This window comes from Peromyscus californicus, unplaced genomic scaffold (genome assembly GCF_007827085.1).
Source record: "Peromyscus californicus insignis strain IS unplaced genomic scaffold, ASM782708v3 Scaffold_5__1_contigs__length_169319896, whole genome shotgun sequence".
Classification (NCBI taxonomy): Eukaryota; Metazoa; Chordata; class Mammalia; order Rodentia; family Cricetidae; genus Peromyscus; species Peromyscus californicus.
This window is the reverse complement of record NW_026294573.1, coordinates 123946169-123958798: the sequence shown is the minus strand read 5'-3', so window position 1 is coordinate 123958798 and position 12630 is coordinate 123946169. Positions and strand designations below refer to the sequence as shown.

The window sequence follows — 12630 nt, the reverse complement described above, 5'->3', positions numbered from 1 at the left end:
CTGGGATTTTGTCTAGCTTAAACTTGTGCAGGTCTTGTCCATATTATCACGATCACTGTTAGTTCATATCATATGTGCAACTGCCCATCGTATCTAGAAAACATTTTCTTGTACTCAACTGCTACCTCTAGCTCTTATGATTTTTCTGCTCCATCTTTCCCAGTGATCCTTGAGCCTTAAAGAAGGGGATGTGACACAGATGTCCCATTTAAGGCTAAGCATTCTGCAATTTCTTACTCTTTGTACCTTGACCAGTGTGGGTGTCTGTGTTAAGTCATCATCTACTGGAAGAAGTTTCTCTGATGAGCACTGAGAGGTCTACTAACCTATGGATATTACAATAAATCATTAGGAGTTAATTTAATAGTATGTCCATTTAGCAGAATAATAGTAGTAGGTTCTCTCCTAGGGTCTATGACTTGTCTAGCCACAGATTAACCCTCATAATGGTATCATCTTGTGGAGTGTACTTAAATGGTTACAACCACCTCATGTTTTGATTTAAGTTATTCTTATACCATCTTTGTCACAAATTGCACCAATAGGCATATCTTGCCAGGCAGGTTACTATCATAGTTTGCAGGATCCATGACTGGGTAAGACTGATGATTACTTTTCTCTTCCAGTAGTTTGCATAGCACTTCCCCGTGCTATAAAGCTAGCCAGTAGGGACTAATATCTTCATGTTCTATGAATCAAGTATGTGGTCTTCAACAGTAGGGTTTTACTACCAAGAACAGTGACAATACCATGTAATATTTGGGGGTCTGTGGCATCCCACTGGCCACCAATTCAAAAGGAGGTTACCCATTCCTGGTATTGAGATTTTTACTTGGTATCAGATGGGATTTAGTAGAGATATTGTCATCCTGCTGTGGGGTAACTTTATCTAAACTCTTTTTATATATGTATATGCATATATTTTAGGAAGCCTCTTTAGTACTAGGTTTCCGTATGGCTTTTCCAGAAGGTTTCATCTAGACTTATCCCTGTAGATACTCCTTCCTTTGCCTTCTTTTCCCATCCCACCTCATTTAACCCTTCTTGTTCCATTTTTGCCTTCTTCCTCTTATAACACTGCGCTCTCTCAGTTCCCGCCCATGTCCCTCATTCATTTCCTTACTTCCATGGGTATTCCAAATAGAAACATATATCTGAAGGATCAAAGTAAGATCCACACATGACTGAAAGAAAACACATTGAGGTGTGTGTGTGTGTGTGTGTGTGTGTGTGTGTGTGTGTGTGTGTGTGTGTGTTGTTTTTCTGGGTCTGAGGTTTCCTTCAGGATGATTGTTTCCAGTTTTATCCATTTATCTGCAAATTTCCCTTCTAAAATAATATTTGAGAATTTTATATAATGTGTTTTGATCATATTCACCACCCTCTCAATGTCTCCCATTTCTATCTCAACCTCCCTGCCTACCCAATTTTGTGCTCTCTCTCTCTCTCTCTCTCTCTCTCTCTCTCTCTCTCTCTCTCTCTCTCTCTCTCTCTCTCTCCTGAGTCCAGTTTATATTGGACAACTACCCTTGGGTATAGGGCCTACCCTGGAATGTGGTTGATATACCAGAGGTCATAGCATGAAAGAAAATTGACTCCTCCTTTGCCAGCAGCTATCAAATACCAATAGCATCTCAGCTAGAGGTGGACTACTTTCTCCTCTGTCTAAATAAAATATAGTTTTCCTATAGAACCTTCTTTGTTGGAAATAAATGGGTTGTTAAATGTGTGCTCGATTTGAATTCAAACATTAAAAGAAGTTCAGGTAATGTTCTATATATAGGACTTAGTTATGGTCCATGGACTGGAGAGATAGCTCAGCAGTTAAGAACACTGGCTGCTCTGGCAAAGGACCTGGGTTTGATTCCCAGCACCACCATGATGGGTCATAACTGTCTGCAACTCTAGTTGTAGGGGATCTGGCGTCTATAGGCATCAGGCACTCGTATTGTGTACAGACATACATGCAGACAAAATAACCATACATATAAAATAATGAAAATACCTGGTGGCAGTTTGAATGAGTATGGTCACCATAGGCTTGATATTAGCATGTTTGATCCTCAATTGGTGGAACTGTTTGGGAGGTGTGGCCTTGTTGGGAGATGACTGTTACTGGTGGTAGGCTTTGAGGTTTCCAAAGACTCATGTCATACCTGATACGTTCTCTGCTTCCTGCTTGTGGATTTGGGTGTGAGCTCTCGGCAGCTCTCCTGTGCCATGCCTGTCTGCCTGTTGCCATGCTCCCTGCCATGGGGATTATGGACTCCTATACCTCTGCAACTATAAGCCTCAAACTGTTCCTTCTATAAATTGCCTTGGTCATGGTATATAGCTAGAGTTTTCCAGTCCTGCCTGGCCTACAGTCAGGACAAATCTCTCTCACCTGCCAGTCCCATAGCCGTTCAGAGTTCAGACTCAACCGAGTATACACACAGAAAGCTATATTGTTTACAAACTGTATGGCCGTGGCAGGCTTTTTGCTATCTAATTCTTCTATCTTAAATTAACCCAATGTCTATTAGTCTATAAGTTGCCACATGGCTCGTGGCTTACCGGTATCTTTTACATGTTGTTTGTCATGGCTGCGGCTGGCAGCGTGTCTCTCTGCCTCAGCCTTCCACTTCCCAGAATTCTCTTCTCTCCTTGTCCCGCCTATACTTCCTGCCTGGCTACTGGCCAATCAATGTTTTATTTATTAACCAATCAGAGCAACACATTTAACATACAGAACATCCCACAGCACTTTCCCTTTTCTTTTTTTTTCAAAAAGCAAGGTTTTAACTTTCACATAGCAAAATTACAGATAACAAAACAATTATTAAGCTAGAATTATAGTTACACTGTCTAGTCTATTTATAATGTCTAGTCTATTTGTATTTGACAAAATTAAAGAAGATATCCTATCCTATGTTTGAGAGTCTAAGGTTTCATATCTAACTTATCTTTTATCATAACTAAGGAAAATTGTAACTATCTGGCTTCAACTGCATCAAAGGCCTCAGAAGGATATAATATTATCTGAGAAATGGGAGAAGGGTGCAAGCAACTTTCAGGAGTCTTGCAGGGTAGACAGAGACAGCTGGCAGCCTGGACAGTCACCTAATGTTCCTTTGTAAAGTTGGGGCATCTGTCTTCAGCCCACAGGCCTGGAGTCTCTCAGTCATTTCTCTGTAGAATGTCTGGCAGTTTCCTCTGTGAAGCAGGAACCTGAAGGACCATTTTGTCAAGCAAAGTTCAGTGATCACCTTCCTATGGGTCCTGCATGTCCAGTCGATCAAGCAGTCCAGGCAAGAACAGTTTCTTGCCCAAATGGCTATTTTTGCCAAGAAGAAGATAAACTCCATATGGAGTGTCTTCAATGCCCATCCTCCTCTCTGAAGTAAATCGGTGCTGCCTGGAGCAGACATGTCTCATTGTCTAGAAAGTCTAAATTTTTAAAACATTTTAAATGCTATATTCTGTAGGTCTTTGAAGTGTTTGAAGATTACCTACCTATATGAAATATGTCTATGCATACCTAGAAAACAACATGACTATAAGTTTGACTATCAGAAGACTAATTATTAATCTGTATTTCTTAATTATCCATTACAGTCTAAATGAGTTACATAAACATAATACCTCAAATGAGAATAGAAATATATACAGTATAACAAAATTAACTTTAAATTTGTATCAATAAACTAAAATCCATAGCAATGTTAAACATTTCTAAACAAGTTGTTACTCTTTAAAAGTAGGTTCATTAATCTACCCTTTCATCCTGTTATATCTATATCAATGGTACTTTATCACAGCAATTGAAAAGTAATTAATACAATAACTTTTAATTTTTTAAGTTTTATTATCCTTTTTGTGGTAGAATGAATTTTATAACTTACTTTAAAATTTCAGTTTTGAGAATTTTTCTCTCCAGCTATCACTTATTTAATTAAAAGAGCTAAAGTGAATTTTTCCCCTCTTGAATTATGTGAATCTGGCTTTTCCCCAAAGTCCAGATGCTGTGCAGGGACGTCCACAGAGGATGTTGGCTGAGTGACATGGGGGAGAGTGTGTGGTTCACGCTTTGGCTTGTCTCGGGTTGGGAGCCTTTTCACTTCGGGTTCATGTGTTCCTGTGGACAAACAATAACGCTTCGAACAAACGTTTCCCTTAGCCATCATTTGTTCTCAGTGTCATTCACAAGGGAGAAACCAACGTAGATAACTAGCAGAGAGCCAAGTGTGATGGCACGTGCCTGCTATCCCAGGACTGCCAGAAGCTCAGAGTCAGAATGAACTACAGGGAGGTCCAGCCAGACACACATAGTGAGACCCACTTTAAAACAACGACAACAACAAAAATAGAGGGAAAAATAAAAAAGAACAAAAAAAGAGAAACTTTGTTTCTGGGTAGTTAGGGTGCAGAAAGTATGAGTTTTATGACTCCGTTTAAAACTGATCCTGGGCCAGCGAGATGACTGGTGGGGGGAAGGGAGAGGAGCTTGCTGTCCTACCTGACAACCTGAGTTTGATCCGTGGGACTCACATGGTAAAAGGAGAAAAAGGACTCCTACAAGTCCTCCGACCCCTATTTGTGCACCTTGGCTGGTCTCTCACACACACACACACACACACACACACACACACACACACACACAAAACACACACTCGTGTGCATGCACACACACATGTCAGCTGTGATCTATATCAAGGGTAGTAGCACACACATAATATCAGAACTTGGGAGATGGAGTCAGGGGGATTAGGAGTTCAGGGTTGTCTTAGTGTTCTATTGCTATGTTGGATGACCATAGCAACTCTAATAAAAGAAGTATTTAATTGGGATTTTATTACATTCAGAGGTTTAGTCCATTACCCTCATAGTGAGGAATAGTGACATGCAGGCAGACATGTAGCTGTGAGTTCTACATCCTGATCTTAAGGCAGCAGGAAGAGAGACACTGGGCTTGGATTAAGAGATTGAAACCCCAAAGCCAATCCCTAGTGGCACACTTCCTCCAACAAGGCCACACCTCTTTCAACAAGGCCACGCCTCCCTATCCCTGTCAAGTAGCATTACTCCCTAATGACCAAGCATTCAAACATAGAGGCCCATGGGGACCATTCCCATTCAAATCACCACATTCCACTGTCTGGCCCCCATAGGCTTGTAGCCATACCACAATGCAAAAATGCATTCATTCCAACTTCAAAATCTCCATAGTCTATAACAGGCTCAACACTGTTTAAAAGTTCAAAGTTCAAAGTCTCTTCTGAGACTCATGGCAATTTCTTAACTGCAGTCCTTTGTAAAAGCAAAAGCAAAAAGCAGATCACATGCTTCCTACATACAATGGCACAGGATATACATTACTATTCCAAAAAGGGAGGAAAGGGGGATATAGTGAGGAAGTACTGGACCAAAGCAAGACCAAACATCATCAGGGCAAACTCCAAACTTGGCATTTCCATGTCTGATGTCAAAGCACTCTTCAGATCTCCAACTCCTTTCAGCTTTGTTGACTGCAGCACACTTCTTTCTCTTAGGCTGCTTCCACTCCCTGTTAGAAGCTCTCCTTAGCAGTTATCCCACAACTCTGGCATCTCCAGTATCCTGGGGTCTCCAGGGCACTCCAGGCTTCACCTTCACAACTTCATGCTATGGCCTCTCCAGGCCTCCAGGCAGGGATGCCCCTGACACACACCTGGCCTCAGTGGCTTTCCTTTGTTTTGGAAAGAGATTCCACAACCCATTTATTTTTTTTTTCTTTTTTCTTTTTCTTTTCTTTCTTTCTTTCTTTTTTTTTTTTTTTGGTTTTTCGAGACAGGGTATCTCTGTGTAGTTTTGGAGCCTGTCCTGGAACTTGCTCTGTAGACCTGGCTGGCCTCGAACTCACAGCCAGTTTCTGCCTTCCGAGTGCTAGGACTAAATGCGTGCCCCACCACTGCCCGGCTCACAACCCATTTCTTGTATTCTTGATTCTAAAACCAGAACCATGTTGCTGAACCTGCCAAGTTCTGCTGCTTGCAGGGGCTGGAACTTGGACCCCTCATTCAGTTATATCTGTATCAGCTTTCTGTTTTTGATGATTTCCTTCCCTGTTTAAGCTTTTCTTTAATTCCTTTTCACAAGATGGAAGCTTAGCTGGGTAGGGTCTTGCCCTGAGGTCACCACTCCCTTTATTTCATTTAGGATCAAGCTTTTCTTTGAACTTTTTATCTCTGTGAGCACTGCACCTAGGTCTACTGTGCTTCCTGGTGTTCATTTTTTCCTTAAACTGCACATTTTGCACTTTTCCATGCTCAGCTTGCTCCTTTTCATTGTAGATATGCATATGACTAACCATTAGTAGCCACAGGATAGAGTCAATACTAGGCTGCCTTGAAATCTCTTCTGCCAATGCTATTAACCCAAAACTTTAGTTTTTAGCCTCAGGCAGATTTTTTGAACAAGGACAGAAAGCAGTCACATTCTTCACCAAAATATCACAAGAATGGTCTCTCGGCCACTTATTAATATTCTCCTCTGAAACCTCTAGAGCTGGGCTGTCATAATCTACCTTGCTCTCAGCTTCACTGTCTTCCATGTTCCAACTAGCATGGCCTAAAGTTCAACTTAAAGCATTCAACTGCTTTCCTAATCTAAAAGTCCCAAAGTCCATATTCCACCAGCAAGCATCATGGTCAGACCTGTCACAGCAATACTCCTCCCTGGTACCAACTTCTGACTTAGTGTTCTATTGCCATGAAGAGACACCATGACCACAACAACTATTATAAAGAAAAGCATTAAATTGGGGCTTGTTTACAGTTTCAGAGGTTTTAGTCCATTATTTTCATGGTAGGGAGCAGGCAGACATGGTAGCTGAGAGTTCTACATCCTGATCTGAAGGCAGCAGGAAGAGAAAGAGACACTGGGCCTGGCTTGAGCATTTGAGACCCCAAAGTCCTCCCCCCCCAGTGACACACTTCCTCCAACAAGGTCATATCTACTTCAACAAGGCCACTCTTCCAATCCCTGTCAAGTTGTGTCACTCCCTAATGACCAAGCATTCAAACAAGAGCCTAGGGCGATTCCTATTCACACAAAGGTCACCTTTAGTTACATAGTGAATTCAGGCCAGCCTGGAATATATGTGGCCCTGCTTCAAAAACCAAACACCCTACATAATAAACAAACAAACAAACTGACACTTAAGTTGAATTTTAGGAGTGTTCTAATAATAAAACAAAGCAACCTTATTTTACTTGTTGAAATAAAAAATGTTGATATTAAGAAATGTGTACTTCACTTGGGAGGCAGAGCCAGGCAGATCTCTGTGAGTTCGAGACCAGCCTGGTCTATAGAGTGAGATTCACCAAAGCTACACAGAGAAACCCTGTCTCAAAAACAAAACAAAATAAAACAAAACAAAAAAACAAACAGAAAAGAAATGTGTACTTTGGGAATTGATTAGAAAGCTCTTCCCAAACAGTACTTTAGAAAAAGATTACTATTTTTCAGTTATTAAATACACATATTGTTCAGTGCTGAGCTTTGAAGACGACTCAGTAATAACAGTTTCTGTATTTGAATTAGCTCCTCTGGGATGAAGAGATGAAAATACTGTGCCTTTGGGTAGGATCTAAGTTGAACTTACAAACTAATTTCAACCCAAATCCAAGGGAATTGGGCTCCAAAAATGATGACATTTTTTTCTTTCTTCCTTTCTTTCTTTCTTTCTTTCTTTCTTTCTTTCTTTCTTTCTTTCTTCCTTCCTTCCTTCCTTCCTTCCTTCCTTTCTTTCTTTCTTTTTTTTTTTTTTGAGGCAGAGTTTCTCTGTGTAGCTCTGGCTGTCCTGGAACTCACTATGTAGACCAGGTTGGCCTTGAACTCATAGAGATCTACCTGCCTCTGTGTCCTGAGTGCTGGGACAGTTTTCTTTTTTAATATGCGTGTTTATAGAGGTATCCAGCTTGAATAGCTCTCATGTTAGAAGCACCTATTCCTGAAGACTGGTGATATACAGGGTTTAGGGCTATAGGAGGGGTCTTTAAACCTAATAAGCTTCTCCCAGCATCTCCAGGTACAGGATTCCCCTTCAAGATAAAACTTCAGGGCTGATAAGCTAACAAGAGATGGTGCTTCTGTATCAGGAAGGAAGAAAAACGTAAAACACAGAGAGAAGAAAGGTGAATGAATTTGTGTGGAATCTTGGTTTGCAGCCAGAGGGAGCTGAAAGATGTCTGGTTGCACCCCATCCTCACCCAAGGGAGTCAGATTGCTCGGTATTATCAAGTACTTCTGTTAGTATTCTGATTCCGCCCCTTGGCGCCACCCTGTGTCCTGACATAAAAGTCTCTTTTTAAGAAAAAACTTCGCCCATCCCCCCCCCCTTCCTTCCCACAAAGTGTGCACCCTCGAACTCCCTCTCTCTCTCTCCCTCTTCTTTCTGTCTTTTCCTGTCTTTCTCTTTATCACTCATTATAATAAACCATTTCCACATGGATGCAGCCTCTGGGTTGCAAATGTCCACTCGCCGCTTGCCACCATGCCCGCATGGAGTAGGTCGCCCCAGCACTGTATCTGCCCAGCACGCCAGCGTGGTTCCCTGTGAGTGCGGGATACCTCGGGTCCCGCGTAATAATAAATCATAACAGTTTGTAGTTTAATTTAGGAGACTTCCTCACATTTCTTCTGACACTTGAAGGTCAATGGAGGGTTGATTAGAAAGTTCTGCAACTTTTATTTTTCTGATTTTCTTCATGAAAAATTGGTCAGTTATCAATTCAGGTAGTGCAATTTTGTAAAGAATACTATGGTGTGGATGTAGCTCAGTGGTAGAGCGAGCACTCAACGTGTGAAAGGCTATGGGTTTCTCAGTGATCCAAAAATAAATAAAAATGAAAAGAATAAGAAAACAAAACCAAACCAGCACACAAGCACACTACGGAGGTGGCATTGTGTTTTTCTCAGTGTGTTCCATCAGGAGACACATGCTGTCAATTTTCTTATTACTTACTGGTGGCATTAATTTTCATCATTTTGATTGGTTGGTGTCTGCTAGGTTTATTATGTAAAGTTACTACTTTTTCCTTGGTGGTTAAGTGCCTTATAAAAGACTAGCTTGAGAACATTTAAATACTCTGTTTCCCCATTTCTTTTATCACCCTGTTTTAGTCATGATTCTCTAGAGGACAGAACTTATTGAACGAATCTCTCTATGTGTAGAGAGGGGATTTATTAGAATGACCTACGGGCTGCAGTCCAGCTAGTCCAACAATGGCTGGCTGTGAATGGAAAGCCCAAGGACCCAGTAGTTGTCCAGTCCACAAGGCTGGATGCCCCAGCCGAGCTTCTGTTGGTGCTGGAATCCCAAAGAAGTAGGCTCTAATGCCAGTGAAGGAATGGTTGTGCTAGCAAGGTGAGGGCAAGCAGGCAAAGAGCAAATGTTTTCTTCTTCTATGTGCTTATATAGCCTTCCAGCAGAAGGTGTGGCCCAGATTAAAGATATTCCTGCCTCAAGGTCCAGATCGAAGATGTGTGTCTTCCTACCTCAAGAGTCTGTACTAGAAGTGTATTCACCCACTTCAAACCAAGCAAAAACTCTCTCACAAGTGTTCTTCCATTTCTGGATTCTAGTTCATTCCAGTGACCGTTGTGCACTTTGCCAGCTGAACTATGTACCCAGCCGTGACTAGTCCCATGTTGGAACCACTCTTTCTGTTCTCCCCTGCCTCTGTCTGATACACTGTATTTATTACACCAAGAATGATTATAACATGGGACAGGAGAGATGGCTCAGCAGTTAAGAACACTTGTTGTCTTCCAGAGGACCCTAGTTCAGTTCCCAGCACCCACATTGGGTGGCTCATGACCAGCTATAACTTCAGCTCCATGTGATCCAGTGCCTTCTTTTGACCTCCACAGCAACACACACACACACACACACACACACACACACACACACACACACACACACACACACAATTAAAAATGAAGTCTTTCTGGGCAGTGGTGGCACACACTTTTAATCCTAGCACTCAGGAGGCAGAGCCAGGCGGATCTCTGTGAGTTCAAGGCCAGCCTGGTCCACAGAGTGAGATCCAGGACAGGCACCAAAGCTACACAGAGAAACCCTGTCTTAAAAAAAACATTAAATAAATAAATAAATAAAGTCTTAAAAAAAGAAAGTTTGTTATATTTTAGTGTCCTTAATTCTGTCAGAAGGCTCTTTGTCTGATAACTCGTAGAGTAGGTAATGATAATCATAAACTTGAGAGCAGCTGGAGCACATAGAGAGTTTGAGGCCACTCTAGTCTCTGACCTGGACCAGAAGGTCATTCTTCAGTGACAGGGTCCTGAGGGGGAGGACTAGGAGATGAGAAAATAAAGAATACAGGAAAGTTTGGGACCAGAGATCTTACACAAGCTAATGGCTCACACAGGCAAGTGTATTAAGAAGCACAACATCTTGTATACAGTTTTCAGGGGGAAATGGGACAGAGTCAGCAGAAATCTAGCATACAGTGGGACATCTCAGTGGGACGCTAACCAAGCAATGTTTTACAAAGGGAACACTGGGCATCTCTCGAGTGCACCACAGACCAAGCACTCAGCAGCCTTGGGACTGATAACTCCAGTCCTCTTTAGGGGGAAAGGTCAGCTTCCCAGGAACGGAAACCTTAATTCCTTCGAGGCCCTGGTCCCAGACTGGACTTTGCCAAGTCTGCCCCTGAGCAAAGGACACAGAACTAGATCTTCTTTGTCCTTTTATCAGGGCCTTTGAGAGAGCCTTGGACCAGCTCCCAACAAATCCACATAGCAAAATCCTGCCTCAAAAAAAAAGTATTTGTGGATAAAATGTGCATGTATATATTAGCTCTGGTTTATAGTTTTACATTTTTAGTGTGACATTTGGCACATATAACTGGCATTTATAATGAACTGATTATAGTAAGATTTTTCTTTGGGCCACCAACTCACAAGTAACAACACAGAGACTTCTTATTAATTATGAAAGCTTGGCCTTTAGCTTGTTTTCAACTAGCTCTTATAACTTAAATTAACTCAACTTTTTTATTAATCTATGCTCTACCACATGGCTTTTACCTCTACCCCATTTTATGTGTCTGATTCATCCGTGTCTTGCTGGTGCCTCTCACATACCTAGATTTATCCCGTTTCCTCTCTCTGCCTGGAAGTCCTGCCTATCTCTCCTGATTAGCTATTGGCCATTTAGCTCTTTATTAAGCCAATCAGAAGGCGCCTTAGGCAAAGACACATCTTTACAGTGTAAACAAATATTCTGCAGCAACTGATTAGGCTTATTTTTTATATATGCTAATTTTTCCATAAAAGAAAATCATTTTGTTCTTAGGAACTGAATCCTTGATGAGTAAGAGACATGCAACTTAGGTGCAAATATTCTTAAAAATAAAAGCAGACCATGTTGTTAGAAAAGGATGATTGCAGCTGAGCATGGTGACACAGGCCTTTAATCCCAGCACTTGGGTGAGAGAAGAGCCCAAGCTGTCCTGAAATATACTTTATAGTCAAGGATGACCTTGAACATCTTATCCATCTGCCTCTACCTCTCAACTGGTAGGATTATGGCATGCGCATACCCCTTCCCTATCATTTTATGTGGTGCTGAGGATTAAAGGGTTCAGTACGAGCACTCAGCACACTACCAACTGAGATATACTCCCCAAGTTCTCCCTCCCATTTTTTTTCCTTTCTGAGTATCCCATGGCTTTCATCAGAGCTGAAGGGTCTCTGACTCCAGAAAAGCTTGAAGTTACTGAAATATGTCAGTGTGAACATGTAGTCTTTACTTGACAGGAATATGTCATGAGAAGAAAAATGTCAGTTTTCATCTTTTCTTTATGTTAAACGTGGCTACAAAGGCCTTAGGAGGTTGTGAGGGGTTGGGGCTGTGGAGATGGCTCAGTCAGGAAAGTGCTGACCACACAGATCCGAGGACCTGCACTCTGAGCACCCACCTAAGAAGCTGGCCACAGTGGAATACCAGAACTGGGAAAGTGGAAACAAGAGGATGCCCAGAGTTCACTGGTCAGACAGCCTAGTGGGCTGTTGAGTTACAGGTTCAGTGAGAGAGCATGGCTCAACAACAACAACAACAACAAAAAAAAAGGTGGAAAGTAATTGAGAAAAATCTTTGACCATTTCAAATACACACACACACACACACACACACACACACACACACACACACACACACACACACATAGTTGGTAGTTTTTGCTCCTTTGGGGGCAACCACCACTCAGCTCCCAAATAAATCACACATGAAGGCTTCTGCTTAATTATAAATGCCCAGCCTTAGTTTCGCTTGTTTCTTGCCAGTTTTTCTTAACTTTAAGTTATCCCATCTACCTTTTGCATCTGGGCTTTTTCCTTTTCTTATTCTGTGTCTCTCACTTTCACTCTTACTCTCTGGCTGGCTTGGTGGCTGGGTGGATGGTCCCTAGCATCCTCCTCTCCTTGTTCTCTTGCTCCTTTTCCTTCTACCAGATTTCTCCTTCTATTTATTCTCTCTGCCTGCCAGCCCTGCCTTGCTATTGGCCATTCAGCTTTTTATTAGACCATCAGGCATTTTAGACAGGCAAAGTAACATAGCTTCACAGAGTTAAACAAATGCAA

The 12630-nt window shown here is 41.8% G+C and overlaps 1 long non-coding RNA gene across 2 annotated transcripts in view; it reads right to left on the bottom strand.

The window, feature by feature from the left end:
- Window positions 1-12630, bottom strand: part of LOC128097528 (uncharacterized) — a 30563-nt gene that overhangs the window by 9629 nt on the left and 8304 nt on the right. The window lies entirely within an intron of this gene.